This window comes from Dendrobates tinctorius, unplaced genomic scaffold (genome assembly GCF_039654945.1).
Source record: "Dendrobates tinctorius isolate UK_male_01 unplaced genomic scaffold, ASM3965494v1 ptg000084l, whole genome shotgun sequence".
Taxonomy (NCBI): domain Eukaryota; kingdom Metazoa; phylum Chordata; class Amphibia; order Anura; family Dendrobatidae; genus Dendrobates; species Dendrobates tinctorius.
In genome coordinates this window covers 38,483,570-38,508,584 of record NW_027361752.1, presented here as the reverse complement: position 1 = coordinate 38,508,584, position 25,015 = coordinate 38,483,570, and the positions used below count along the sequence as shown (strand labels likewise).

At 46.2% G+C, this 25,015-nt stretch overlaps 2 long non-coding RNA genes across 3 annotated transcripts; both read right to left on the bottom strand.

Moving 5' to 3' along the window:
- Positions 1–317: 317 nt before the first annotated feature.
- Positions 318–12,512, bottom strand: LOC141097406 (uncharacterized). Of its 2 annotated transcripts, XR_012233952.1 has the most exons (3): positions 12,336–12,445; positions 4,598–4,621; positions 318–381 (listed from the first exon to the last, which is right to left on the bottom strand). It is a non-coding gene; the product is annotated as an uncharacterized lncRNA (long non-coding RNA). The 2 variants fall into 2 exon arrangements; XR_012233953.1 differs by lacking the exon at positions 4,598–4,621 and having other exon boundaries at positions 12,336–12,512.
- On the bottom strand, positions 5,269–11,463 carry LOC141097407 (uncharacterized). Its single transcript, XR_012233954.1, has 2 exons — positions 10,863–11,463; positions 5,269–6,389 (listed from the first exon to the last, which is right to left on the bottom strand). It is a non-coding gene; the product is annotated as an uncharacterized lncRNA (long non-coding RNA).
- Positions 12,513–25,015: the final 12,503 nt, after the last annotated feature.

The following is a 25,015-nucleotide window of genomic DNA, read 5'->3' as shown; positions in this document are numbered from 1 at the left end:
AAAGTTTAGTAAGGAGAGTCCATCAAGTTCCACTCCATTGCTGGGCAGTGACCTGTTTGAAATTAAGTTGGGGTCTTCAAACGTGTTGGTGCTATTGAGGAATGGGTTGGGCGATATTCTCAGACTGTCCCCAGACCCACAGCGGGTCGGGATCGGAGGGGGAGCAGCAAGCATGCAATTCATATTATTCAGGAGAGGAAGATGATTTGCCGATGAAGGCAACAGTATTGTCTCCTTTGGGATTAACGATGGTGAAACTGATGGTGGCGATATGTGAACGGGCACTGTCAGCTTTGAAATGGGAGGTTGTTGGAATGCCAAGTCCACAAATGGAACATTGTTAAAGTGACTTTTAAAGCCACCGACTTGATTAGATCGGTTCTGTAAGAAAGAATAACAAAAAGCGTGGAGATTAGAGAAAACTGAAGAAGAGATGAAATATACACGTAATAAGTCATCTATATCCAACACTGAAATGAGCTAGGTGGAAAACAGACATCCAAAAAAATAAATAAAAAACATCCTATATACCAAGATGCCACCATTCACTGGCTACAGAAATGAAAAGATCTACCAACCCACATGAAATGTCTTTGTTTTTGACGTTCTTCCACTACCTCATGCAATATTCATGCAAGAACTGGGATGAGAATCCAAAAAGCTTTGGATGGTCCGATAGTCAAAAAGGCAAAGACGAGAAGTGACTTTTCCCATAGAAAATAAAAGGGTCACTAACCTCTGCAGCTTTCTTGCTTCCTTTCATCTAAATCTTAAGGTCACGCCCATAGACAATGATACAAAACATGTACGGCGCCGATGTTGTATGGGATCATTTCTTACTAAAACTACCGGGCGGAGGGAGGGTTGAGGTCCACCCCATGAACATAACCAAAGAATAGGAACAGAATTGGGTTTGTAAAGGATATGGGACACAAAGTAACTAGATCTATGAATGTGACCAATTTGGAGATTCTTGCAGAAATCCTTTTTTCCTAGTGACTCACACCATATAATTTTGTGAATGAGCAGATACAAAGTCCAGTTGGACATCACCATAGGCCCGCTGCCCATTCTATCTACAGAATGTGAGCTGCCGGAGACCTGCACAGTAAAAACCCTTACATAGTATCGCAAGCCTTCCTTGTCAAGGCCTTTAACAGTGTAACACTATAGCAGTTATTAACCTGCCTGCACTCTGCTGACTAAGTCCCAGACTACACAGTAAAGCAGACATGTCAAATGAGGAATTTTCAGGATATTACGTCTGCTTTTACACGGTCACTGCTTCCGCTCTGCTGCACACACTGACACACTGCATCAATCAGCGCTGATGCTGCTGTAATCACAGGCTTTGGCTTTTCTAATTAGCAAGCTGGTGTATGATATGCAAAATACTTCACGTATAGGTCTCCATTTATGTCATATTGATCCAGACGACATCAAAAGGAAGAAAATCTCCTAGTCAGTCCCATATTGAGTGTGTAACTGAATTAAAGTCTTAAATGGGGTGACCACTACATTATATTAGATTACAAGCGGACCAATTGTGGTCCTAAAATAAAGAAAAAAAAAACATTTATCTACCGGACTCCTCTGCTCCTTGGTACTGCTGTGTGCTTCACCTCCCAGTCTTCTGCTAGCCAGGAGACTGGCCTGGGACTCCAGAAGCAGTAAGGAGGATCGGTGGCGGTCTGATAGGAGAGCATTTTTATTTTTTTTTTAAATTCAAGAACCATCTTGGTTCAATTTCTAAACTAATAAAAAGTAGTGGACATCCCCTTTAAATAGGTGTCCCCAAGATCACAAGTTATCCTCCATCTATGGGATAGGGTATAACTGACTGATCACACTAAATGTAAAACTGCTGAGCACTCCAGCGAACACGAGATAGTGGATCTAGGCCTTGTGCTCTGCAGAGCCCAGTGTTGAATGGAGTTCATGTGCACGTTGCTCGGCCTCCATTTCAATATAATTGTTAAAGAGACTGTCGAAAAAAGCAGAATATAGTGCTCCTCGTCACCAGCAGTCCCTTAGTGTTTCACAGTATCAGCAAAGTGAATAATAAATCTGAAATCTCATCCACACGCTGCTTATTTTTTCTTTGCAAACTTGAACCTTCAAAGCTTTTATTTTTATTTTTTTTAAATCTGCAGCATGCCAATTTTTTCAGTTTTTTTTCCATCCAATCAGATAAATAGGAAAAAAACTGAAGTAAAAGGGCACACAAAAATATGAGTATTTTATGCAGCGTTTTTACTGCCACTATTTTTTTACAGCTGAAAAACACCACACCCACAGTGAAGAATGGTGGAGGCAGCATTGTGCTTTGGGGCCTTTTTTTGGTAGCTGCAACTGGGGCTTTAGCCAAGGTTGAGTTAATTATGAACAGTTCTAAATGCAGTCCCATTTACAATGAATGCAGAGCATGCACACCTGCACGACATCCAACATGGGTGTGCAAAGTTTCCTGGTGATCCGAGTAATCAGATCAGCAAGACATCTCTGATCCTTCGGAGAGGGGCGACTTTTCATTTTGGGAACAATTAGATAAAAGTAAAACACAGAACCACATCAATATTGGAACTTGATGACTGCATAATGTCCAATTTTTGCTCATTCATGGATATGAGATGACAAAGCTGGCGATCACCCGCTGTTTATTAGTCAAGTACTGATTTCTGCAGCTGTAAGAGTTAATATGGTAGAGCAGGCAACAAGTCATGATAAAGAGTGCAGGACTTCTCTTGGCTTTTACACTAGCAATCTATTCGTCAAGGAGATGTCCGTTTAGATAGACGAGCTACGCCAGCTGGTTCAGAGGCTGAGGCTGTAGATGGGGACGGTACATGGATGAGGATATGACTGAGATAAAATACTACCAGTGACATCGATACATGTAAAATCACAAAGAATGACACCAGTGAAATGTACACAGGAGATGTAATGTTTATGTCTACCATAGAAAACTTAGGGGTTTTAGGCTAAATAAGTGCACATCTATCATCCTAACTATTAAGTGTTGTTGCACACATTGCGTTTTCGCTGGGGGAAAACTCAGCGTTCGAGTACCAGCAAATTGAATAATTTTATTTTTTTTATCTGCAGCATATAATTATTTTTAGCATTTTTGCAGTGTTTTTTTCATCCAATTAAATGAAAGAATGTAGTATATAAGGCACACAAAGCAAAGTATTTTATGCAGCATTTTTCCAGCCAATATCCTGCTGTAAAAGTCAAAATCAGAAAGAAAAACCCCACACCCACAGTGAAGAATGGTGGATGCATGGAGATTATGTTTGTACTTCTCACCCATATTCCAAAAAGTATGTTCGGTTCAAATCACTAAAGGAACACCATACCCGCGTGGAAGCAGGGTGGAGGAAACATTATGCTTTGGGGCCGTTTTTCAGCAGCAGGAACTGGGGCTTAGTCAGTCAAGGTTGCGGAAATTATGAACAGTTCCAAATTTTGCAACAAAACCTTCAGACCTCTGATAAAAAGCTGAAGATGAAAAGGAATTTCACCTTTCAGCACAACGACCCTCCCAAATGGCCCAGACCTAAATCCAACTGAATCTGTGGGTGACCTGAAGAGGGTGCTGTATACGGGAGATGCCCTATCAATCATGACAGTTGTGGGGCTACTATCTGCAAGAGTGGGCAAAGATCACCAATTCTTGATGTGCCGTACTGATAGTTCTTTATATTTCCTTTTCCACCTGCTTAGATTTCAGTTTTGTTTTTTTTAATAGATTTTTTTAGATTATGGGCTACAAGGTGGAAAAAGTCCTGAAATGATTCTTCTGAGTAGGAGGTTTTTTTCTACATGACAAAAACCTGACATTTTAACAGGGGTGCGTGGAGTTTCTATATCCGCTTTATATGCTTAATTTAAAAAAGATAGACTTGTATTGATCTATTCTGATCGGGCTGACGCAGGAGAACATTTTCTGTCTTGGCCCATGACCAGCACTGTGTGCTTAGGGGGTTGACTGGTGCGGCTCTATAGCTAGGCCCCTTCATACACAGCGCTGATGGCCTCCTGCGTCCGAGACAAAGTAGATCTGTCAGGACTCAGGCTGATCTCTTCAGATTAAGACACCATTTTATAGACATAACCTGTAGATCTTGCCTTTTTTGGTTTTACTTAAAATTTATGATTTTTAACCCCACTACATGCATTGAAAAAAACAAAATGTTCCCAAATAGTGGACAATCCTTTTAAGCACGTTTAAAGGCAATTTGTTTTTAAGCAGGAAAGCCCTTTAGAGGCCATTAGAGCACGGGTAGGAGTCTGAAGCTGCATAGCACAGACCTAGTATAAGGGCTCATTCACACATTGCCCCTCGAGCACGGGTCCACCATCCGCGCTGACGGCAGGGCATCGATCCTGGCACAAACTGACAACAGATCTCGCTGCCAAGAAAAGCGCTCAGATCTTAGGAGGAGAATTTAGAGATTACCAAGAAGTAATAGATTGTCCTTTCTTTATCATGACGGCAAACTGCCGAGGTAATGACGGTTATCCGGATTATCACATGAGAGACGTATGAAGCTAGAGGTGGAATATGGGAAGTAGGGTGAAATTACTGAGGTACCTGTTACCCTGACGGTTGCTCCTGCTAGTGATAAAAAAAAAAACAGATATTAAAGAAAAAAAGATGAGAAGAGAGAGAGAGATACAGATATACACAGCGTAATAAGCTCAACATGCAGATCCGAAATTCCAAAAAACCCTTAAACCCGTCTAGGTCCGACGAGGCAACCGCTTTATACGCTGCCCTAATGCATCTAAAGTCATACTGAAGGAGCACTAAAAATTCTAGATAAAAAAAACAAAAACTTCCTACCGTTTTATCTCTGCAGCTCTACTTCAGATCTATATGTCTCCATGGTAACAGACTACAAACACACACTGTGTAGTCTGATCCTGCAGCTGAACTGTACTTTAGCGAGAAGTAGAAGAAAGGTTGGAAGGAATATCACTGCAGGTTTAGACCATGGAGAGAAGCTCCATACATAAAACGGTATGTATCGTGACAAAAGATACTTAAAGGGGTATTCCCATCTCCAAGATCCTATCTCAATATGTAGTAAGAATAATAATAATAATAATAATAATAATAATAATACATATTAGTAAGTACCTCCAATTAGAAATGTAGTGTTGAGGTAGGGCTAAATTAACCCTTCACGGTTGAGCCAGTGATTTCCAAATTAATTTACAGGGCGTTGCTAGCAACTGGGAATGACCACACGGAGACGGGGGTCTCTGTACGGGAGGATCGAGGCAGATCACTGAGCCCCTTTACTGAATCTCACATTACATAGCATTCTACTTAATTATGCAAAGTATACAGCTACCAATAGAATCGTAATACATTTAAGCCAATAGTATTGCAAGAAAATCGGAATATGTCCCCAGCTGTGTGACGTAGAATATAGAACAATAGCGCATTCTTTTAGGGTCTCATCTCATATCTCATATCTTGTACAAGCTGGAACAGTGTGGTTTCATAACAGCCGTGAACTTTCATCTAGTTAAGTTACAAAATTTAACTCATAAACAACAAGATGGCATCGCAAGCACAAAAATGGATCCCGGAGAACAAGATGTCCAGTACATCTGAATACTGTACTTCACAATTCCCCCCTAGATAAATTTTGATAACACATATGCAGCATCAGAGGTGCTATCCCAAGCTAACAGCTCGAGGGGTACTGGTCTTCACATGACTGATGCCGTGTTATCAGTCATGGCTGTCGCGGCGCACCCGTCCCCCCTGTATACTGCAGTTCACGAATAACAATTTTTGATGACGGTGGTGGGGATCTTTTGTAGGTAGCCATGTGCTTGGCTTCAACATCTTCATCAAGTAGCCTTTTGAGATCGGTGCAGAGAAGAGCAGGGGCAACGACACCTTTGGTATCATCATTAGCTGTAGAATTTCCTAATACATACAGAAATACACCAAAGAACAAGTTTTAGTATCACATATACAACAAGGATACAGGCAGCAATGTGTAACAAGCTTTGTAAGATCCCAGCTATCCAGCCCCCAATTCCCTTAAATCAATTGGCTGGATTGAGAAAGGAGAAGGTGTCTGACCACCAACTGTCCTTAGTACGATCATTGTTTTTATCGTATTGATCTCTGAGTCTTTGAATATCTTCTAACTTTAACTTTTAACTTCTATCAATAATAATATGGAAAATGCGAAAAACCAAAACATTATGTCCCCTTCATTTGCTATTGGCTTGTTGGGTGATGAAGAGAACTTGATAGAGACCGTCATACAAGGGTTCTAGTCCGTGCTTCCTGACATGTCTTTTCACGACAACCAAATCACCAGGCTTCAGGTTATGACAGGTGTCGGTTTCTGCTGAATCTGGAAAAGAAGAGAAAACTAGAACATAGGTGTTAGCAAGATTTTTACTAAGCAGAATAACATATTGAACAACACGGTCAGTCTCTTCTGATAACTGCTGGGGCTGGAAATTTGCAACTGGGGGCCTAGTACCAAACAATATCTCATATGGGGACAGGCCATGTTTTTACAATAGGGGTAGTACGAATGTGGTATAGTACAGTGGGTAGGAGCTCTGGCCATGGAGCCGTAGTCTCCTGCATCATTTTGGTCAATTGTCCCTCAGTGTGCCGTTCATCCTCTCAACTTCCCCACTGGATTGTGGGTGGTACGGAGTATGGAGGGCTACAGTGGATCCAAGCATTGTCAGAACTTCTTGGTACACATGAGAAGAAAAGGTCGGACCTTGATCACTTTCAACAACTTCTGGAACCCAATATCTGCATATAACTTCCATCACCAGTTTCTTTGCTGTGGGTTTTGCAGTCATGTTGGTAACAGGGAATGCTTCCAGCCAACTGGAGAACCGGGGCCCAGTAGAATTTTTGCACCAGTGCGAGGGCCTGATTCTTTCCTCGATGTGTAGGCCCATGTGCCCATGTGGCAATAGCAGGGTACATCCGCTTAGGGAGACACACGAGTTGGTCCTTTTTCCAGAGACCATTATCCATACGTGCCTCATCAGTCTTCCATTGCTTCACCTCTTCCTTTGGAGACATTCTCTGCATCGTCATTAAGCGGTCTCGTGGGGTCCGACAGAAAACTTCAGTCTGTTGTAGATCATCAGGTTCTTGTAGGGTTAATGCTTCTTGTAACTGTTTACACTGAGAGCGTGTGGTCACCATAGTTGGTATGGTTGGTTCAACGGGTAAAAGAGCGGCGGCTTTTGCTTGCATATCCGCAAATGCGTTGCCAACAGTCTGTGGACTGTTCCTAGGACCGTGCACCTTAACTTTGATAATGGCCACCTGAGTAGGTAATTTGATTGAGTCCATGAGGGTTTTATCAGCTTCAGCATTTTTCACTGGGGTTCCGGCAGTAGTAATAAACCCTCGATTGGCCCATAGAGCCCCAAAATCGTGAGCAATACCAAATGCATACCGTGAGTCCGTGTATATATTAGCCCGTCTGTTCTTGGCCAAAGTACATGCAGTAGACAGAGCCTGGAGTTCTGCTTCTTGTGCTGACTGTGAGGGCGGGAACGCAGCTGCGTGCACTACAGTGTCCTTTGTGGTAACAGCATATCCCGTGTGGAATCTACCAAACTCGTCAGCATATCTTGAATCATCCGTGTATAACACCAGATCAGGATTTGGGAGTGGATTCTCACTGACATTTGGTGGAGTAGCTGTTTCTTCAGTCAGAAGTTGGGAACAATCATGTTGGAGGTAATCCTCATCACTGCCATCTTTCCTTATAGTTCATTATACCGTCTTTCAAGGCATTGTAAAGGGGTTGCATTATGCGGGATGCATCCGGTATCCACTGACAAAAATAAGTGCATAGGAAAACACTGGAGTTCAGTTTCATCTTTTGGGAAAGGAAGGGAGCTGGCAGCTATTTTTCTTTCTTCTGCGAGGTGTCTGGCACCCTGAAGGAGACAGTGACCCAAGAACATCACTTGACCAAGGCAGAACTGAAGTCCCGAGGCCGAAACCCGACAGTTCAGTGCTGCCAGATGCTTTAAGGAGGCTAACAATGGCAACAATGGCAAAAGACACCTGCTCATATTTTTTTTTTGCTAACTGGTCGGGACTGTTTTGGGCCCCTTGTGACATAACTGTCCATGTTAACTGTCGTCCCTGCTAAGTGAATGCAAATAGAAACTGGCAGTCATTGTGTAACGGAATACTAAAGAAGGAATTGGTAAGATCAATAACTGTAAACCAAGCAGCATCCTGGGGTATTTGGGACAAAAGAGTATGAGGATTAGGCACCAGGTCTGAGAAACACTTTTACTGGTTCTACAGGCATTTTCCCTATATCATTTCGCCCTTTTGACCAGAATTTAGATAGTATCTCTGAGAGGTATGGGGCGAGTCATTGATCCTCAGGTAATATTGGGGGTGGATCTGAGCCTATCGGGGCCATCATAACTGTAGGAAGGGCATGCAAAATACAGATTTCCTCACTGTCCTCATAACGTAAGAGCCATCTGACCATCATCTTGGAATTGTATTCCGGAGCGGAACTGTGATAATAAATCTGCCCCTAGTAAATTTACTCAACGTGGGGGAGATTACAAACTGAACAGTAACCTTGGGAAAAGGTCCCACAGAAATAGGGTTTATAAAAGTATATTAATTGGGTCTACCATCTACTCCGATTAAAATAGCAGGGGAACGACAATCTCTGAAAATGTTCGAGTCTGGCACAGCGCCATAATTAGCAGGGAGGGGCTGAGGAGTAAGGTTCTCAGTAGCTGAAGACTGGGGGGGGCAGAGTTTGCTGTGTGGGCTGAAGGGCACACTGTGTGCTCGCAGCTGCGGTGGGGACTGGAGGCTGCTGTTTGCTTTTGCTTTTTTTTTTTTTCTCTGTACGCTGAACAGACGGGTTAAATACTTCTGAAAACTTTTTTTTCTTTTTTTTTTTAGCGGGAACTGAAGCTGGCAGCGGTGGCTCATAAGAGATACTGTGAGCGTTTAACAAAGAAAAGGTGGGGGCTGCGACTCTCGGTCTCCTTGTACAATTGTCATCTAGCAGGGAGACCTCTTCTTTCAAATCATTACTTTTAACTATTCGTCTGCCTGACACATTAGTATCATTAATTTCAGTTCCTTCTTTTAATCACTTCCTCACACCACAGCCACTTGCTTGAACCACAAACAATCCGTCTTTTCCATAATAGACAATTTTCCATCTTCAACATAGCAGTAAGAGAAAAAATCAGAATTCACTTCCTCTGTTCTTCCTAACACCTTCGTCAGTTCCACCCAACCATCAAACTCACCCTCAACTCTTCAAAATCCCAAATCCATTTTCTGGAATCTACAGTCAAGCTCTAAGGTACATTCGGATCTGTTCAGACAATGAGAATAGAAAACTACAACTACTATCACTCAGAAAAACATCGCTGACCTCCAACCCATATTCCACAGAGACCACAGACTGAAAGCAATATTCCCGGAACCGCCACTGCTCTCCTACAAACAGCCTCCCAACCTAAGGAATATCCTTGTCAGAAGTGCCCTCACATCACCTTCAGAGACAGGCACAGTCCCCTGTAACAGTAAGAAATGCAAGACCTGCCCCCACATATCACCAACAGATGAAGTCCCCATACCCAACACAAATCAGGACTATAAGATCATGGACTCTTTCCTATGTCCATCCTTCAATGTCGTATACATGATACAGTGTACAAGGTGCAATGCAGGGACATACATCGGGGAAACTAAGTAAAAGCTACAAAAAAGGATGAATCTGCATAGACATACGATAAAGACTGAGCTGGACACACCTGTAGGGATACACTTCTCTAGACCTGGACACAGCTTGGCAGATCTAAAAGTCCTAATATTGAAAGGTCATTTTAATAGTGACAGAGAAAGGAAGATTTGGGAGTTTAAATTTATAAATATGTTCCAATCGCTAACAATAGGACTGAATTTGACACCTGGGTTCATGGCTCATTACATGGACACAGTTCACACCTCCACAAGAAGGTCTTCAGATCTCTAATAGAACACTTGGTCCTCATCTGCATGTGTAACAAAAACCTTAATTTGATTTCCTTGGCCTGTCTATAGCTAGCATCATCTCATGTCCTGTTGTAATTCCTATTTAAATGTTGCCATCTTTTCTCAGTGATTCACTTGTAATCTAGCCTGATGAAGGGGCCGCCTGAGCCCTGAAAGCTTGCTTACAAATATAATTTCTCTGGTTAGCCAATAAAGGTATCACACCTTGAATCATTACATCTATTTTTCTGGCTAACACGGTACCACAATTTTATTTTGTATTATACATGCGCCAAGCCACAAAATTCTTCTTTTCCTTCCACAGATTCTCTCATTTACAGCTAAATACCCTTACTTCAATTGTGCACAATACTGGAGCGGCCGTCTCAGTCTGTTCCACAGGGTCAATAATCCCCCTCTGGGATTGCCCAAAATTCGTGGTACTCAGTGAAAGGAGGAGGGCGTCTCAGACTATCCCTCCGGACACCTCTGGTTATATATATATATATATATCTATATATACCTGAGTTACGTATCCTACCCATCTTCAATCACATGACCACCCTGATAACTAACAATGATCAGGAATTCAGGATATTTTGACTATAAAGAGAGTCACAATCACTGGTCAATCCGGGGTGTCCGTCCCTTATGAGGTACGGTTCGAGCACTGGGCCCCCAACGGGACTGCATCTCTATATGATTCCACCGATGAATCACCCCACCAGGGGACAAACCTCAGATCCTCTTTGCAGCAACAAGCACAGGAAAACCACACCAATGGTCAGTCTGAACAGTATAACTGCCAACTTACCGCGGCTATGGGGGGTGATCAGTCCCAATTTTCCAACACCTGTGTCCGCTCCGAGGGTCCTTTGTCTTGTTGTCCTCCGGGGGCAGAGGCGTCCCTACTCGGGGGCCCCACGTTTGGGCGCCAAGACTGTTGAGGTAGGGCTAAATTAACCCTTCACGGTTGAGCCAGTGATTTCCAAATTAATTTACAGGGCGTTGCTAGCAACTGGGAATGACCACATGGAGACGGGGGTCTCTGTACGGGAGGATCGAAGCAGATCACTGAGCCCCTTTACTGAATCTCACATTACATAGCATTCTACTTAATTATGCAAAGTATACAGCTACCAATAGAATTGTAATACATTTAAGCCAATAGTATTGCAAGAAAATCGGAATATGTCCCCAGCTGTGTGACGTAGAATATAGAACAATAGCGCATTCTTTTAGGGTCTCATCTCATATCTCATATCTTGTACAAGCTGGAACAGTCTGGTTTCATAACAGCCGTGAACTTTCATCTAGTTAAGTTACAAAATTTAACTCATAAACAACAAGATGGCATCGCAAGCACAAAAATGGATCCCGGAGAACAAGATGTCCAGTACATCTGAATACTGTACTTCACAGTAGTATAGTTCTTCGTATTTGCCATCTCTCTTACCCTATGTCCAGGGCATTGCAGTAGCTTATTTTATTCATTTAGATGCTAAAAGCAGCTCACATCTCTATGGCAGGCTCCCAAGCCACAGCTAATTCTGACCCTCAACAATGGTGGATAGTGATGTCCCGCCTAACAATCATATTGGAAAAATTGCCTAACAGCGTTCATCATAAGCAACCAGACTGAATTGGTTGTCAAAAGTCTCTGTATTCTCAGCCATGTTTTCTTATACGGCTCCTATTGTCGTCTCAAAGTGAATGGCCGAGGTACAATACTAAAAACTACCTGTGGACATGGGGAGCAGCATCGGAGGCTCAGCACTGGACCCGGGGAGGGTAAAACACTTTTTTAATGTATTTTGTACCAGGAGACAGGGATTCTCTGAAACTGGAATACTAGGTTGTTTTTTTGATAGTTTCCTACACTTCTGTATCATAACTGGCACGTTATAAGTGTTTGTCCCGTGTACAGTTCCAGTCCCATCTCTTAAAATGGATAAATTAATAAATTAAAAGGGGTCGTCTAGAATAAGAACAACATGGCTACTTTCTTCCTCTCCACAGATTACGTCTGGTATTGCAGCTCAGCCCTATTGTAGTGAATGGAGCAAAGCTGCAATACCACACACAACCTCAGAATACGAGAGGCGCTGTCTGATCCAACACAACCCCAGAATACAATGTATATGATAAGTCATGAAAAATAGAGAAGATATGTCTCTTCAGTTCATACACATGGGCTTCCTCCGCCTAAAGGTATAGAGGCTGATAACAGAGAATACAAGTGATGACAGAAAAGCATTAGCCATGTGATGGTGAGCAGGTGACCTACCTCTTGAGAAGGTGCTTCCTCTGAAGGCAGGTTCTGGGCGGAGCGGCTACGAGGCGGTGGTTGCGGAGGAGGGTCTAGGCTTTGTGCTGGGGGAGTCTGGGAAGTAGGATGCAACGCTGTGGGTAACAGAGGCTCTGGTAGTTTTTGGCAGGGTGGCTGAGAAGTAGGGCTAGGCTGGAGAGGGGCAGCAAGCTGGGGCTTCAGAGGCTCAGGAAGAGAAGAAATCGCTATAAGTGAAGAAAACACAAAAATGGCAGCTGTCACGCAAGTCAATTCCCTTATAGTAGACCTGCTCAACACGGCTTCTAGAGAACCCATCAGCACTACAAATCATTAAGATGGCTTCAATTCAGGGGCGGACACTGACAGCTTGGGGGGCCCCTGTGCAAGAAATGTGTTTGGGACCCTCCTTTTATGGCAACCTAGAGATTAGACTATATGACAGATACATATATACTTTCATAATGTACATACATAAACATCTATAATACTGTTTCCTCTCATTATGTATACTGCCGTCCCTTATTACACAGTGCCCTCTCTTGTTATGTACAGCACCGTCCCTCACGTATCGGATTCTCGTTATTTATACCGCACTGTTCTTTATTACATACCGTCCTCTCGTTAGATATAAACTAAAATGATTGCTTATGAAACATGGGAAAGATTCTTGTCTGATGGAGGAGCTGATTGACTGGTTTTCTGGTCAAGTGTTGCCCCATCAGCAGTCATTTTATATCAAACAAGAGAGGGCTATGTAATAACGAGAGGACACTGAATAACAAAAATAACACGAATACACTATGCAAGGGATGGTGCTATACATAACAAGACATAATACTATGAAATAATGGGATATCACTCAACATAACAGAGAATGCCAAGTAATAAGTGACTGCCGCATACATAAGTAGAGAGGATGGTACATAATAAGGGAGGCCCTTTCCAGTAATAATGTCCCCAATCCTGGCCCCCATCCTGGTATAATGTCCCCTATCCATTGTCTTTTTTGGGGTTTCGTTTTTCAGGCATTCATTGTATGGTAAAAAGAACATGGCAGTGTGATTCTCCAGGTCAGCAAAAATCTAATATTACCAAGGTTGTATCTTTTTTAATTATTATTATTAGTGGTAAAAAAAAAAAATAAGGCAGAACATTTATTTTTCCTCCTTATGGCGTTTACTGTACAGGTCAATTATTTTTAGATTTTGATAGATGGGACTTTTGCGGACACTGATTTTTTATTTTTTTCCTTTCAACCTTTAGATATTTTTTACAACTTTATTTAAAGGTTATTTTTCAGTCCCTTTACGGGAGTTCAACCTACAGTTCTTTGATCGCTTGTTCTATACAAGGCAATTACTGAAGAATAAATGTTCCACTATGAAGCCCAGCCAAACGCACCGAATGACAGCAGCAACTACCGTTATGTTACTATACGGCGCCCGTACAAATCCCTGGTTAGACCGCACATGGAGCACTGTGTACAGTTTTGGGCACCGGTGCTCAGGAAGGATATAATGGAACTAGAGCGAGTACAAAGGAGGGCAACACAATTAATAAAGGGGATGGGGGAACTACAATACCAAGAGAAATTAGCAAAATTAGGATTATTTAGTCTAGAAAAAGACGACTGAGGGGCGATCTAATAACCATGTATAAGTATATAAGGGGACAACACAAATATCTCCCCGAGGATCTGTTTATACCAAGGAAGGTGACGTCACAAGGGGGCATTCTCTGCGTCTGGAGGAGAGAAGGTTTTCCACTGACATAGAAGAGGATTCTTTACAGTTAGGGCAGTGAGAATCTGGAATTCCCTGCCTGAGGAGGTGGTGATGGCGAACTCAGTCGAGGGGTTCAAGAGAGGCCTGGATGTCTTCCTGGAGCGTAACAATATTGTATCTTACAGTTATTGTTAGGTTCTTTAGAAGGACGTAGATCTGGGGATTTATTCTGATGGAATATAGGCTGAACTGGATGGACTAATGTCTTTTTTCAGCTTTGCAAACTATGTTATGTAACTAAATGGTTAATAGGCGCAATCTGAGCTGCGGTAACACACAGATGCTGGCAGTGTAACACAATCGGCACTGCTGCGCTTGGAGCATGCCCAACTACTGAGACCCCTATACGCTAACGGACCCAAGAGTGGAAATAAAGTTATGTCCAATTGCACTTAGGGGTTATGGGTTCCCTAAGGTTTCCATTTCTTCTCTAGTGAATAGTGAGCTACGCTACCCTGGCTATCAGAGAAAAACCAAAACCTGATGAGCCAGAACATTAAATCAGATCTGTGACATTTGACAATACAAATTAAACAGATATTTTAGACTTCAAAAATTCATGTTGAAATGGCTTTATAATCCCCTCTGAAACGTAGTCTCCGCCCAGCTAGCCAGACTGACAGCTCCTGTGACATCGGCGGTTATGCCCGCCGATGCCCCTTTCGCTGCGGCGGCCGCTGCGGCATCCCCTCACCTGCGCGCTCCCGCTCAGTCACGTGGCCGCCGTCAGTTCCTCTTCTCCTCGGCTCCTCCTTCCCGCCCCCTGGTTCGCGCTCGCCGCCGTCTTTCCTCGCTCTCCCATGATGGGCGGCGCTGAGGGGCGGGCCTGGTCTCCCCTGCGATGGGCGGCGCCGAAGGGCGGGTTTGGGTGACGAGCATCCGGGGGCTGCTGTACTTCAGGCGTCCTCGCAGTTAGGAGGACGCCTGACGATCGTGTAGCTTTCCTGCACTCTCTGGCCTCTACAGTTCTACTGTAGCTTTCCGCGTTCCGCCTGACACTCCCTGTCGCTCTCTGTCTCCTGCGTCCTTCCCTCCCAGCCTGCCTGTGCACTGTCTCCCATCTCCGGTGCCGTCCTCCTCTTCTGCCCGTCTAGGTCCTCCAACGTACCATTGCCTTCCCTCTCCTTCTGTCCTTGGAGCCGTCCCTCTTGGTTCCGGCTGTCGCGCCTCCGTCCTCTGTGGTCCTGCCCCAAACGATCCCTGTATAGGGGTCGGTCTTCACCTGGTGTGCTCGACCCTGGGGCTCCGGATCCGCGATCCAGAGGGTCCACTCTCTATCTTAGGTACCGCTAGCGTTACAGTATCGTCAGGCCATGGACCCCGCCGGTGCCGCGGCTGCCACTCAAAAGGAACTGCTCTTCCTTAGAGAAAATCAGAACCGTATCATGTCATTCATGAAGTCCATGGACACCCGGCTCTCCGCTCTTCAGACCGCAGACCCAGCACACGCGCCCCTATTAGTCAGTCTCCAGCAGGAGCTCGCACAACAGCGCGATGCTCAGTCTCACATTTTGGGGTATATGGCCTCCGTGGATGATAGGCTGCTTTCTTTGCAGTCCTCTACGGCCGCTTCCACCCTAGCCCGGGACACCGTCTCTACTCCCCCTCCCCGTCTCGGTAAACCACCCAGGTACTGTGGGGACCCAAAATTGTGTAGGGGATTTTTAAATCAGTGCAGGTTGCACTTTGATCTTTCGCCCCAACAGTATCCCACGGACCGTGCTAAAGTGGCCTTTATAATCTCCCACCTTGAGGGGGAGGCGTTGGCTTGGGTGAATCCATTATGGGAGAGGGATGACCCGGTGGTGACCAACATCCAGTGTTTTTTGGAGACATTTCGCAAGGTTTTCGATGAACCCGGACGCCTTGCTTCCTCCACTGAGGCCCTTTTTAACCTCTGCCAGGGGTCCCTTACGGTAGGGCAATACGCCATCCGTTTTCGGACCTTGTCCTCGGAGCTGGGGTGGAATAATGAAGCCCTGGTTGGTGCGTTTTGGAGAGGACTTTCTGGTAAAATCAAAGACGAGTTGGCCGGGCGTGACCTCCCTACCACCCTGGAGGATCTCATCTCCTTGGCTACTCGTATTGATCTGCGTTTTCAGGAGCGCGCCCGAGAGTCGGCTAGGGAGAAGAGGTCCTTTAGGTTATACCAAGCTCCTATTCCGCGCACCGTTGCCCCTCCTAGTAACACCGCTCCTGAGCCCATGCAAGTTGATCGCATCAAGCTGTCTGAACAACGGCGTAGGGAGAGAATGTCCAAGGGACTCTGTCTCTATTGTGGAGGGGCCAACCACTTCATACGCACTTGTCCTGAGAGACCGGGAAACGCATCCGCCTAGGCCAGGTAGGAGAGGGCCCCCTAGGTGATTCTACCCCCTCTCTTCCACTTACTGTTTCAGCTCTGCTTATTTCAGGACGGGGGCGTAGCTCTGTGGAGGCGTATGTGGACTCGGGCGCGGCAGGCAACTTCATCCACCAGGAGGAGGTGGACAGGCTCCAGATTCCCGTGGTCGTCCTAAGTAATCCTCGAGCAATCACCTCCGTTGACGGCAAACCTCTTCCTGGGCTCGTCACCTCGGTAACCACTGAAGTAAACCTGCAAGTTGGCGCCCTCCACTCTGAAAGGATTGCCTTTTATGTCTTGCCTCAGTTGTCCCACGCCATTCTTTTGGGGCTACCTTGGCTCAGGCGGCATGAGCCTGTTATCGATTGGCGCTCCGGAGAGATCCTGCGCTGGGGGCACGCCTGCCATGCAAGCTGTTTACGTAACCTGGTTCGTCCCCAGCCTCAGCGCAAGCCCACAGACCTCCCTGGTCTTCCTGTGCCATATCACGCTTATGCTGATGTTTTCTGCAAAAGAGAGGCGGATTCCCTGCCACCGCACCGGTCTTATGACTGCCCCATCGACCTGTTGCCTGGAGCGATTCCTCCCAGAGGTAGAACATACCCTCTCTCTCCAGCCGAGACCACTGCCATGACGGAATATATCCACGAAAACCTCTCCAAGGGGTTTATCCGAAAGTCTTCCTCTCCTGCAGGCGCAGGTTTCTTCTTCGTCCGGAAGAAAGATGGATCACTGCGGCCTTGCATTGATTACCGGGGCCTGAACAAAATCACCATCAAGAATCGTTACCCTCTTCCGTTGATTCCGGAGCTTTTTGACCGGTTGAGAGGAGCCCGGATCTTCACGAAGTTAGACCTGCGGGGAGCCTACAATTTGGTCCGAATCCGTGCTGGGGACGAGTGGAAAACGGCCTTCAATACTCGTGACGGGCATTATGAATATCTAGTCATGCCATTCGGCCTTTGCAATGCCCCCGCTGTGTTCCAAGAATTTATCAATGAGGTATTCCGGGATCTACTCTATTCTTGTGTTGTCATCTACCTGGACGACATCCTCGTTTTCTCCCCCGATCTGCCTTCTCATCGCAGGAGTGTACGCTTGGTCTTGCATCGTCTCCGAGAGAACCAACTCTACGCCAAGATCGAGAAATGCCTTTTTGAGCAGTCGTCACTACCCTTCTTGGGATATGTTGTTTCCGACTCCGGTCTAAGCATGGATCCCGAAAAACTCGATGCGGTTCTCAAGTGGCCTCGTCCTGTGGGGATTAAGGCCATCCAGCGGTTTCTTGGGTTCGCAAACTATTACCGCCAGTTTGTGCCTCACTTTTCCACGGTTACCAAACCCATCACGAACCTGACCCGTAAAGGAACGAAGACCAACAGCTGGTCCCCTGAAGCGGAGGAAGCTTTCCAAACTCTGAAACGTTCTTTTGCCTCAGCACCCATTTTGCATCGGCCTGTGGCCAGCAGACCCTTTGTCCTGGAAGTGGATGCCTCCTCCACTGGAGCTGGGGCGGTCTTGTCCCAGCAGGCTTCGTCCGGACGGCTGGTTCCATGCGGTTTTTTCTCTAAAATCTTTTCACCGGCGGAGTGCAACTACTCCATTGGAGACCGTGAATTACTGGCCATTAAGATGGCCTTAACTGAATGGCGGTATTTACTCGAGGGAGCTGTACATCCCTTTACCATCCTCACTGACCACAAAAACCTGGCCTATCTGCAATCCGCCCAAAGGCTCAATGCCCGACAATCCAGGTGGGCCTTGTTTTTTTCCCGCTTTGACTTCCAACTTCATTTCCGACCGGGTAATAGGAACGTCAAGGCCGATGCCCTTTCCAGGTCGTTGCAGTCTTCTGAGAGGGACGAAATCCCATCCTGTATCATCGAGCCTTCCAGGATGATCACCGTGGCTCCTGTGAATTTTGCTACCCCTCCGCCCGGTAAGACCTTCGTCCCTCCAGGCAAACGTATAGAGGTGTTGTGCTGGGGACATTCCTCCAAAATTGCTGGACACGTGGGGACCAAGAAGACTCTCTTCCTGCTTTCCCGGTATTATTGGTGGCCTACGCTTCGCCAGGATGTGATGGACTACGTGGCCTCTTGCACAATCTGTGCCCAGAACAAGGTGGCTAGGACCTTGCCCGCCGGTCTTCTTCATCCGTTGCCAGTTCCTGAAGCCCCCTGGCAACAGATCGCCATGGACTTTGTGACCGATTTGCCCCGCTCGGCCGGATGTACCACCATCTTAGTCGTGGCAGATCGCTTTTCTAAGATGGCCCATTTTATTCCCTTATCGGGACTACCGTCCGCCCCAAAGTTGGCTGAGATCTTCATCCACCAGGTCTTCCGGCTGCATGGTCTTCCTCAGCGGATTCTGTCGGATCGGGGGGTCCAGTTCACCTCCCGCTTCTGGAGGGCACTTTGCCGGCTTATGGGTACATCTCTCGACTTTTCCTCCGCATATCATCCTCAGACCAACGGGCAAGTGGAACGAATTAATCAGGGGTTAACCACCTTCCTACGTCACTTTACCAACGCTCATCAAGACGACTGGGTTGCGCTCTTACCTTGGGCTGAATTCTCACACAATAATCATCCCAGTGAATCTACCACCAGGTCACCTTTTTTTGTGGTAACCGGTCAGAACCCAAATATTCCATTGCCTTTTTCTACCTCTACCGAGGTACCCGCAGCTGATTCTCTTGCTAAAAAATTCTCGCAGATTTGGAGAGAGACCCGGGATGCGCTCAAAAGTGCCAACGACCGAATCAAGAAGCATGCAGACAAGAGACGGAAGGACGTACCCCCGTACCATCCTGGTGACAAGGTCTGGCTTTCAACTCGACATATCCGTCTGAGAGTTCCCTCTTACAAGCTGAGTCCTCGGTACATTGGACCGTTTGAGGTGATTGGACGTATTAATGCCGTGGCTTACAAACTAAGGTTGCCTGCTTCGCTCCGAGTGCCCAACGCCTTCCATGTCTCGCTCCTGAAACCCGTAGTCCTGAACCGGTTCCAACCGGTTTCCATCGTTCCCCCTCCTGCCATCTCTGATAACGTCTTCGAGGTCAAGGACATCTTGGCTATGAAGAAAGCCCGGGGTAAGACCCTTTTTCTTATCGATTGGGTGGGTTTTGGCCCCGAGGAGAGGTCCTGGGAGCCCCGGGAGAATATCAACGCCCCTCGCATTCTAAAAAAGTTTTTGGCCAATCTCGCTAAGGGACGCCGTAAGGGGGGAGGTACTGTGACATCGGCGGTTATGCCCGCCGATGCCCCTTTCGCTGCGGCGGCCGCTGCGGCATCCCCTCACCTGCGCGCTCCCGCTCAGTCACGTGGCCGCCGTCAGTTCCTCTTCTCCTCGGCTCCTCCTTCCCGCCCCCTGGTTCGCGCTCGCCGCCGTCTTTCCTCGCTCTCCCATGATGGGCGGCGCTGAGGGGCGGGCCTGGTCTCCCCTGCGATGGGCGGCGCCGAAGGGCGGGTTTGGGTGACGAGCATCCGGGGGCTGCTGTACTTCAGGCGTCCTCGCAGTTAGGAGGACGCCTGACGATCGTGTAGCTTTCCTGCACTCTCTGGCCTCTACAGTTCTACTGTAGCTTTCCGCGTTCCGCCTGACACTCCCTGTCGCTCTCTGTCTCCTGCGTCCTTCCCTCCCAGCCTGCCTGTGCACTGTCTCCCATCTCCGGTGCCGTCCTCCTCTTCTGCCCGTCTAGGTCCTCCAACGTACCATTGCCTTCCCTCTCCTTCTGTCCTTGGAGCCGTCCCTCTTGGTTCCGGCTGTCGCGCCTCCGTCCTCTGTGGTCCTGCCCCAAACGATCCCTGTATAGGGGTCGGTCTTCACCTGGTGTGCTCGACCCTGGGGCTCCGGATCCGCGATCCAGAGGGTCCACTCTCTATCTTAGGTACCGCTAGCGTTACAGCTCCTCAGTGTTCCTCCTCCCTGCTGCTGCCTAAATCTCACACAGTTCAGTACAAGCTGCAGCTCTCTATCAGCAGAGACTGAATACACTTGCACAGCTGAACAATTTCATTCTTCAGACGCACATACGTACCTTTGGCTGGTTCTGCAACTTTCACGGGTGTCTCAGTATTTGGCCTAGTCTGTGCATGTCGGGTTTGGGGGACACTAATAACTCCAGCCCGCGGAGGTATGATCTAGGGGAAAGAATAGCAGTCATATAGTGCACTTCACATGGGCCACACGTCTAATTGTTATGAATCAGCATGTCCCCATGTAACTCGTCCATCTCCTGATAAATTGCCACTTAAAGGGGTTTCCCAAACACAACATCTATCAAGTATCTACAGTATAGAAGATAAATGTACAATTGCTCTTGACCTACACCACACCTCTCTCCAATCCTGAGAACGGGGAGCCTGTAGAGTGAATGACGCATTAGCAATCGGGTGTCTCCACTGATCCATTAAGGGTCTTCACCCCTATAGACCGATAATGGCGCAGTGACTGCACGAGCTCATTAACACTATTTCCAAAGTGGATACCTGTTCTCGAGAGTAGTGGTTGTACACCCAGCGATCATACATTTATCACCTATCCTGTGTCATTGTTATATGGTGGGTTTGGAACAACATCTTTTTTTTACTGAGGGCACAGAAGGGTAAGGAGGCACAAAAAATATTTAGAGGGATAGGTAAACAACATTTAGAGAGATAGGTAATAAAATGTATGATCTCTGGAGATCAAACATCTATGGGACGGGTAGGGCACATCTGAGTGGGGTGGTGGTTACACAAGCACTTTTGTTCCATTGACACTTGGGTCACACACACAACCCCGCAATGTGAATTTCTCCTTATTGCCCCTTATTATGATGGACATGTCATCTTCTTCCTTCTAACACTACCACATTTATAGCTATTCTGTATATATACACTGCTCAAAAAATAAAGGGAACACTTAAACAACAGAATATAACTCCAAGTGAATCAAACTTCTGTGAAATCAAACTGTCCACTTAGGAAGCAACACTGATTGACAATCAATTCCACATGCTGTTGTGCAAATGGAACAGACAACAGATTGAAATTATTGGCAATTATCAAGACTCAATAAAGGAGTGGTTCTGCATGTTGGGGACCACAGACCACATCTCAGTACCAATGATTTCTGGCTGATGTTTTGGTCACTTTTGAATGCTGGTTGTGCTTTCACACTCATGGTAGCATGAGACGGACTCTACAACCCACACAAGTGGCTCAGGGAGTGCAGCTCATCCAGGATGGCACATCAATGCAAGCTGTGGCAAGAAGGTTTGCTGTGTCTGTCAGCGTAGTGTCCAGAGGCTGGAGGTGCTACCAGGAGACAGGCAAGTACACCAGGAGATGTGGAGGGGGCCGTAGGGCAACAACCCAGCAGCAGGACTGCTACCTCTGCCTTTCCGCAAGAAGGAACAAGAGAAGCACTGCCAGAGCCCTGCAAAATGACCTCCAGCAGGCCACAAATGTGCATGTGTCTGCACAAACGGTTAGAAACTGACTCAATGAGGATGGTCTGAGGGCCCGAAGTCCACAGATGGGGGTTGTGCTCACAGCCTAACACCGTGCAGGACGCTTGGCATTTGCCACAGAACACCAGGATTGGCAAATTCACCACTGGCGCCCTCTGGTCTTCACAGATGAGAGCAGGTTCACACTGAGCAGGTGACAGACATGACAAAGTCTGGAGACGCTGTGGAAAGCGATGTGCTGCCTGCAACATTTTTCAGCATGACCGGTTTGGCAGTGGGTCAGTAATGGTGTGGGGTGGCATTTCTTTTGGAGGGCTGCACAGCCCTCCATGTGCTCGCCATAGGTAGCTTGACTGTCATTAAGTACAGAGATGAGATCCTCAGGTCTCCTTGTGAGACCATATGCTGGTGCGGTTGGCCCTGGGTTCCTCCTAATGCAGGACAATGCCAGGCCTCATGTGGCTGGAGTGTGTCAGCAGTTCCTGCAAGATGAAGGCTTTATAGCTATGGACTGGCTCGCCCGTTCCCCTGACCTGAATCCAATTGAGCACATCTGGGCCATCATGTCTCGCTCCATCCACCAATGTCACATTGCACCACAGACTGTCCAGGAGTTGGCGGATGCTTTAGTCCAAGTCTGGGAGGAGATCCCTCAGGAAACCATCCGCGTCCTCATCAGGAGCATGCCCAGGCATTGTAGGGAGGTCATACAGGCATGTGGAAGCCACACACAATACTGAGCATCTTTTCCTTGTTATGAGGCATTTCCACTGAAGTTGGATCAGCCTGTAATTTGATTTTCCACTTTGATTTTGAGCATCCTTCCAAATCGAGACCTAGATGGGATATTCATTTTGATTTACATTGATCATTTTTATGTTTTCTTGTTCTCAATGCATTCCACTATGTAATGAATAAAGATTTGCAGCTGCGATATTTCATTCAGTAATGTCTACGATGTGGTATCTTAGTGTTACCTTTATTTTTTTCAGCAGTGTATATGCACATGTATACCCTCTGCACTGGTGAATAATAGAGGAAACAATCAGAAGACGCTCACCGGCCTCACTGAGGAGCAGGGGGCAGCCATCAGGGCTCCAAACTGAGGAGGAGGTGGTGCACGAACTGAAAGACAAATCAAAAACTCAAAGTTCGCTCCCATACAAGTTATCATGTCTGTATAATGACTAAATTAAATGGAACAGGACTAATAAGCAAGCAAGGCATTAGTGATGCAAAAGTAGTATAACTTGGGTAAGTTCCTAGATTAGTAGTTTATGTCTCGTAAATGACGCTGCGGGTGCCAGCATAGATGCCATGGATGTTTTTACAAAGCTAGATGTGGATAATGTGCCGTCCCCATCGGACTCTATACAGCGTGTATGACTGCTCCGCTTTACCATCGCACGACATTGGTGCTGAGATCTGACATTGTGTAACAATTTCTTCCCCAGGAATCACAACCTCATGTTTGCACCAGCTTCTTGGTTTTCCAGATAAAGACAAGGACACTGATCTGAGTGTTATGATACAATACTAGAGGGGTGCCCGATGCTATTGCATCGGGAGGGAAGTGTGTGTGTGGGGTGTGTGTTTGAGTACGTGTATGTGTACATACAGTATGTGTGTGTGTGTGTGTACGTACATGGTGGGCAGGCGGCGGCGGGAGGGTTCAGCGGCGGCGGGGCTCCTGGCGGCGGCCAGATGGCAGGAAAGACCGTGGTTTGCGGCCTATGCTGGAGATGGGGTGCGGCGCCCAAGCTTCTAGTTTAAATAAATCCTTCTGTAATATAAAATTGTCCTCCTCTGTATTGATTACCCTGCAGAGTTTAGTGTCATCTGCAAATATTGAAATTCTACGCTCTATGCCCCCTACAAGGTCATTAATAAATATGTTAAAAAGAAGCGGGCCCAAAACTGACCCCTGTGGTACCCCACTGCTAACCATGACCCAGTCCGAATGTGCTCCATTAATAACCACCCTTTGTTTCCTATCCCTGAGCCAGCTCTTAACCCACCTACACATATTTTCCCGTATCCCCATTGTTCTCATTTTATGTAATAATAATCTTTATTTATATAGCGCTAACATATTCCGCAGCAATTTACAGTTTGCACACATTGCCATCGCTGTCCCCGATGGGGCTCACAATCTAAATCCCCTATTAGTATGTCTTTAGAATGTGGGAGGAAACCGTAGCACCCGGAGACACGGGGAGAACATACAAACTCCTTGCAGATGTTGTCCTTGGTGGGATTCAAACCCAGGACCCCAGCGCTGCAAGGCTGCAGCACTAACCACTGAGCCACCGTGCCACCCTCAATGTATCAACCTTTTGTGTGGCACCGTATCAAAAGCTTTTGAAAAATCCATGTACACCACGTCCACTGCATTCCCTTGGTCCAGTCCTGAAGTTACCTCTTCATAAAAGCTTATCAGATTAGTCTGACAGGAACGGCCCCTTGTAAACCCATGTTGATATTTGGTCATGAGGTTATTCTTCTCCAGATACTCCAATTAGTATCTCTTAGAAAACTCTCGAGGATTTTACCCACAGTTGAGGTTAAACTTACTGGCCTATAATTTCCAAGTTCAGTTTTTGTCCCCTTTTTGAATATTGGCACCACATTTGCTATACGCCAGTCCTGTGGTACAGACCCTGTTATTATGGAATCTTTAAAGATTAAAAATAATGGTCTATCTATGACTGTGCTTAATTCCTGCAGTACTCGGGCGTGTATCCCATCCGGGCCCGGGGATTTGTCAATTTTAGCGATTTGTAGACGCCGCCGTACTTCCTGCTGGGTTAAGCAGGTGACATTTAATGGAGAATTTTTAGCCCTGATCATGTTATCCGTCATGGGATTTTCTTGTGTAAATACTGTTGAAAAAAAGTCATTTAGCATATTGGCTTTTTCCTCATCCACCATTTCACCCAGACTATTTTTAAGGGGACCAACACTATCATTTTTTAGCTTCTTACTATTTGTGTAGTTAAAGAATATTTCGGGATTATTTTAACTTTCTCTGGCAATGAGTCTCTCTGTCTCAATCTTTGCTGCCTTGATTTGCTTTTTACAGAAT